This window comes from Rattus norvegicus, chromosome 16, assembly GCF_021556685.1.
Source record: "Rattus norvegicus strain SHRSP/BbbUtx chromosome 16, alternate assembly SHRSP_T2T, whole genome shotgun sequence".
NCBI lineage: Eukaryota > Metazoa > Chordata > Mammalia > Rodentia > Muridae > Rattus > Rattus norvegicus.
This window is the reverse complement of record NC_141549.1, coordinates 6,184,103-6,190,000: the sequence shown is the minus strand read 5'-3', so window position 1 is coordinate 6,190,000 and position 5,898 is coordinate 6,184,103.

The following is a 5,898-nucleotide window of genomic DNA, read 5'->3' as shown; positions in this document are numbered from 1 at the left end:
GTTCATCATGGTGGTGCACGTGCGTAGTCAGGATGGCCTTGGTCAGGGGTGGTGGGAGCTTGCCATGTGGCTTCCTCACATCTCAAGATCAGAAGCAGAAACTAGGGCAGGAAGCAGGCCTGACTTATCTCATGAAGACCTGGCCCCTCATGACCACTTCCTCCAGCTAGGCCCCGCCCCTTAAAGGTTCTGCGACTTCCCCAAACACAGTGCTACTCTCTGGAGGACTGAGTGCTCACACACATGAGCCTGCGGAGGACATTCCACAGTTACATAGTAACAAGAGGGGGCCTTCATAGTTACATAGTAACAAGAGGGGCCTTCATAGTTACATAGTAGCAAGAGGGGGCCTTCATTCTGGCTGAAGACTTGAGAAGCCAACCTATAGCTGCCTGGCTGACACTGTGTAGTGACACAATACATCCTTATGGTAGTCAAAAAGGAAAAAGAGAGCCAAGCACAGTGACATATGCTTGTAAGCTCAGCGATTGGGAGACAGGAGCAAGAGAATTGAGGTCAGCCTAAGTTACATAGAGAGCTGCTGACCAGCCTGGGCACATACAAGACTCTATCTCAAAAACAAAACAAAACAAAACAAAGGAAAACAAAGGAAGAATGAAAATTAAAAAGTGAAGTAGGACAGGAGGAGGAAGAGGGGGAGGAGGACAGAGAGATGCAAATGGTGGCTCGTTCCTGTGACCCAGCACTTGGAAGGTAGAGGAATGATGAACAGGAGTTCAAGGCCAGCCTGGGATACAGAAGACCCTGTTTCAGGGAGAGGGTGAAGGGGATGGGGAGGAGAGGGAGAGAGAGACTGTGTGTGTGTGTGTGTGTGTGTGTGTGTGTGTGTGTGTGTGTGTGTGTGTGTTAGAGCAGAGGGACAGAGGGACAGATACATATGAATTCAGGTTTCCCTTCAGGGGCACAGCCCTTAGTGACCCAAGTTTCTTCCACTATGCCCAACCTTCTAAGGTCCCATTACCTCTTTCTTTTTTCCTTTTTTTCTTTTTTTTCGGAGCTGGGGACCGAACCCAGGGCCTTGCGCTTGCTAGGCAAGCACTCTACCACTGAGCTAAATCCCCAACCCCCATTACCTCTTAATAGCGCTGTAGGCTGGTGACCAAGCTTTAAGCACATAGGCTTTTGGTGACACTCCAGATGTAAAATGACACCACTTATCTATTCAACTACCCACCCGGCTGCCCACCCACCCACTCCACTACATGCACCCAGCTGCCGCCCTTGGAGTCAGCAGGCAGGCGCGATATCCACGGCCAGGATCTGAGGCAGAGTGTATGTAACACAGTTCATATCTTCACAACCGCCACAGTTTGCCTTCAGAAGGGCCAGAATTCACCGGATCCTCCTGTCACCTCATGATGGCCACTTTCTCTCTTCCAACAAACCCGGGGTGTGTTAGAGAGACAGAGGGGTCCCTACAGAGGGACCTGAAGATAATCTCCAGCCTGAGTGTTTTGGCTTCTATGCGGCTTTGCGTAGAGCACAGCTAACTCTCGCTGTACCTCAATCTGTGCACTTGGACACCCCTTCATCCCTCTGTGTACTACCACATCCCCCTTCATCGCTCTTGGGACAAGAGGCCTTCTGTCCTCTCTACTTTCTGTCCATACACCATGTGTTTCTCTGCACCATTCAGCTTCCAGATACCCAAGCTGCTTCTGTCATGTGATCATCCTTCCTGGATCCTTTGCTTCTTCAGCTGTCTCTGACTGAGGGCCTAAGGGATGCTGAGCAGAAGATTCTTGAGAAGGAAGTGGTGGGTAGCTTGCTAGATGTCTGAGCAGAGAGTTCAATAAAGCTAGAATTAGGAATCAAACCTGGGACCATATTGAATGCAGGGTGCATGCACGTGTTTGTGGATATGTGTGTGGGAGGGCTAGCATGTGGCTATGGGTCACAAGAATTGTCATACCTGCCACTACAGAAGGTCTATAGACACTCCCCACTGCTGACATCACAGCTGGCTTTCCAGTGCTCAGACTGGCCAAGGGCCTGGAGGGGAAGGAAGGGGACTCCTGGTCTAGAGAGAGAGGTAGCATGAGACTTGACTTCCAAACTGAAGGCCTTTCCCTGATCCTGGGGAATGTGGGAAGCAGGCTGGAGAATTAACGCAGCCCAAATTCTGCCCCTCCCCCAACACACAAGTAGGGAGGCACCTCCACTCGGGAAGACATTAGGCTGGCTGTTTTCTCCCTTCTCCCACAGTGCCTCAGATCCTCTGTTCTTGCTGAGAGCCAGACATCGGACATAGGCCTTGCTCAGGTGAAGGGAGCGCTGCCTGGGCTGCCCTTTCCTCACCTACAGCACCCTTGTTTCTCTTCCCTCAGTTCAGTGTTCGTTCTCTAGGCCAGGCTCCTGCTGCCCCCTGTTCATGGGTGTCCTTGTTGTACTTACTCAGAGTGACCTCCCCTTTGTCCTTCAGAACCACCTCTAAGCCTTTCTCATCCAGGGTGAGCAAGTGTCCGTCAATTTTGTCACCTTGATAGAATCAGGGTCACCTGTGGGTGGAGCCTAAGGGAGGACTTCAGACTTGTTCCCGTGAGGGATTTTATTAACTGGGATAATGGAAGGGGCAGACACAGCCTGGATGTAGGCAGCAGTATTTCTTGGGCTGGGCCCTGAACTGAAAAGGACAGCAGGGACCAGGTGAGCATTGGTGTGAATGCGTTAACCTAAGGTTCTCCGATCTACAGTGTGGATTTGACGTGGAGATGATCCATGCAAGACGATCTGGCTAATTAAGCCAAATAAATGCATATAGATAATTTCATTAGCCGGTGTTCAAAAGCAGGCTCATGTCTCTTGGTATCAAAGATTGGAGGTACAGCAGTTTAAAAGACAAAAACCACAGTTACATCAGTGCTTAGGGGAAGTCGAAGTGACATCTGTCATTTTGCAGAGCTTAGCAGTATTTTCCAGAGAGCACAAGACAATTACCTCTGATTTACGCTTCCTCTTAGCTATTTTAGTTTTGTGTTTTAGCTTGTTCAAACATCAGTTATTCTAGTTAATATGTCTGGACCATGATTGGGGTCATAGACAGTCCCAAAAGATTTACTAAGGCAGATGTGGCTATTGGGGGTACTGATGTGTGTGTGTGTGTGTGTGTGTGTGTGTGTGTGTGTGTGTGTGTGTGTTTGTGTCAAGTTCCTGCTGCCTTAACTCCCACAGTGATGGACTTTGTAACATGAAATCACCACAGACACCTTCATCTCTTATGTTAATATTTGTCAAAGTATTTCGTCACGACATCATGAAACAGAATGAAGATAGCTCCCAGGGTAATCCAGCCCTTGCCCAGGGCCAAGAGCAGCCAGTGGGTAGAAAAGTGAAGGTTAGCGGTTCACTGTCCTGCAGGTGCTGCCCAGCACTGACTCCTGGGCCAGCCCAGCTGGTTGTGTTCCAGAAGGGTGAACTTGGGCCAGGCAGGCTCACCTGTCCTTAGTTCCAGAGGAAGTCCCTCGTTCAGGGCTGCTTTCTTGTCTAATGGTGTTCTGGCACGAGGTCCCCTGCCAGGGTGGCTAGGCGGAGGAACCTCAGTGCAAGATGCATTCTCACACATTGGGCAAGGCTGCCGGAAGTTCATCCACTGGCCTGATCATCCCTCATTCTTCTAGGAAGACTCATCCACCCAACACCCTCCACTGCTCAAGAGCTGGCACAGACTGTCTTTTTAATGATCTGGTCTGCTTTCCCTAACAGGCAAGTGGGCTAGCTCACTTCGTGTTTCATCCTGGCTACCAAGGAGAGGGAGCTTCCTGGCCAGCTGCTTTGGCAGTGTCCTCTATTTTGGCGGCTGATTTGACCCTCCGACTGCTTGGCTCTTTTATTCCAATACTCATGGTTTGATTCTCCGTACAGTATCTGTCTGTAAGCCACAGATTGTAAGCCCCCTTTTTTCTCAAGTAGGTTGTTGTAGGAGTCCAGTTGTCCCTTGGTATTCATGGAGGATTGGTTTCAAGAACCCCACGGATACCGAAATTCCATAGATGTTCAAGTCCCTTATGTAAACCCTGTTGTATTCACATACAACCCGCTCAGATCCTCTTGTGCTCTTTAAACCATCTGCAGGGCCCATATAATACCCAACCGTGTTAGACAACGTTAGGAAGGAGCAGAGTAGAGGAAACTTCTGTACCAGCTCAGTACGGCAGCAGCTTTCGGGAATAGTTTCAACCCACAGTTGGTTGAGTCGATAGATAAAGAAACTCTGGATTCAGGCTTCTTCCTTCCTTCCTTCCTTCCTTCCTTCCTTCCTTCCTTCCTTCCTTCTTTCCTTCCTTCCTTCCTTCCTTCCTTCCCTCCTCCTCCTCCTTCTTCTTTTTGATATGGGATCTATGTAGCCCTGGCTGGCCTTGAACTCACAGAGATCTGCCTGCCTCTGCCTGACAAGTGCTGGGATTGAAGTTGTGTGCCACGAAGCCCAGCGTTAGAATACAAACTTAAAGAAATATTTCAGGTGGAATCTCCAGGGTGCTTAACTCTGTGAAATGCTCTGTCTGGGAGCTGGACTAGGTGTTGTGAAGGTATTTCCTCAGAAGCGAAGTATCCCTCACCCCCACCTGAAGGGAAGAAGGTTAAGGGAGGAGGGAGGAGGGAGGAAGAGAGAGGAGGGAGGAGGGAAAAGGGAGGAGGGAGGAGTAAAAGATTAGGAAGCTCAGAAAGCAATAATCTTTTCCAAGCTGAAATTGCCAGGGGAGGGGACTCTGGTAAAACTGTCTGCAAGCTGTGCAAGACGTCCCCAGTGTATAAATTTCTCGTTCTCTCTGCTTCCTCCTCTCCCTCCTTTTCTTCCTCCTCTTCCTCTTCTTCCTCTTCCTCCTCTTCTTCTTCCCCTTCATCTTCCTCCCCTCCCCCTCTCTTCCTTTCTTTCTACTGTGTGCTGCTGACTGGATTGGAACTCCACGTGCAGACTGGTCTGACCTTGAACTCACAGAGCTCTGTTGCTTCTGCCTCCTGAGAACCAGGGTCAAAGGCATGTGACATCACGTCTGATTCTTTCTCTTATTTTTTTTTTAAAAAAAGGGTTCAGTATTTTATCTTTCACTTACTTCTAACATGTAATTTATTTTCTTTTGTGTGTGGGGGAGCCTTGCCTGCGTGTACCTCCGTGTACCATTTGTACACGGGCAAGAAGAGGCCATCAGATCACTAGAGATGGCATTACAGACAGTTGTGAGGCACCACGTGAGGGCTAGGAATCCAACCTGGGACGCCTAGAGGAGCAGCCAATGATCTTGACTGCTAAGCCATCTTTTCAGCCCCTTAGGACGTTTTCTTTGGGGCCGGTTCTGGGACCCGAACTCTGGGCCTCTGTGAGCAGCAAGTGCACTTAACCACTGGCCAGCCCTGCAGCCACCAGGGATGCAACTTTCAAGAGTCATTTCCCATGATGACTCACTGTCTTTGAGTCACTCATGCTCTTGTATGGAGCTCCCCTCCGTGATCCTGTAAGTACTCAATAAACACACGGCTTTACCAACTGGCCTGGGGTGGAATCCTTTCTTTGACCTGTTGTTGGTGCCCTCTCCAGGATGAAAAGACATCCATTCACTTCTCTTCAAGAAAAAGATGTCATACAGTTTACCCTGTTTGAGTCAAAGCTGGTTTTCATGGTCCAGCCAACCGCAGAGCACCCAGAGCCCTGTTCTCTCGGGAGAGTGCTCTGAGGCCTTCACTCGGTGCTGCACTGACATTTTGAATAGCTGGTTTTAGATTCCTGTGACAAAGACAAGGATGGGGTGAAAACTGTCTGTGGGCTTCCCTGGCCCCACCAGTTTTGGAAGAGTCCAATGCTCTTTGAGACAAAATACACAGGCTGGGACCCTAAGTCCTGCAGGACTGGCCACATAGAATCATGACAGCAAACTCCCTGGG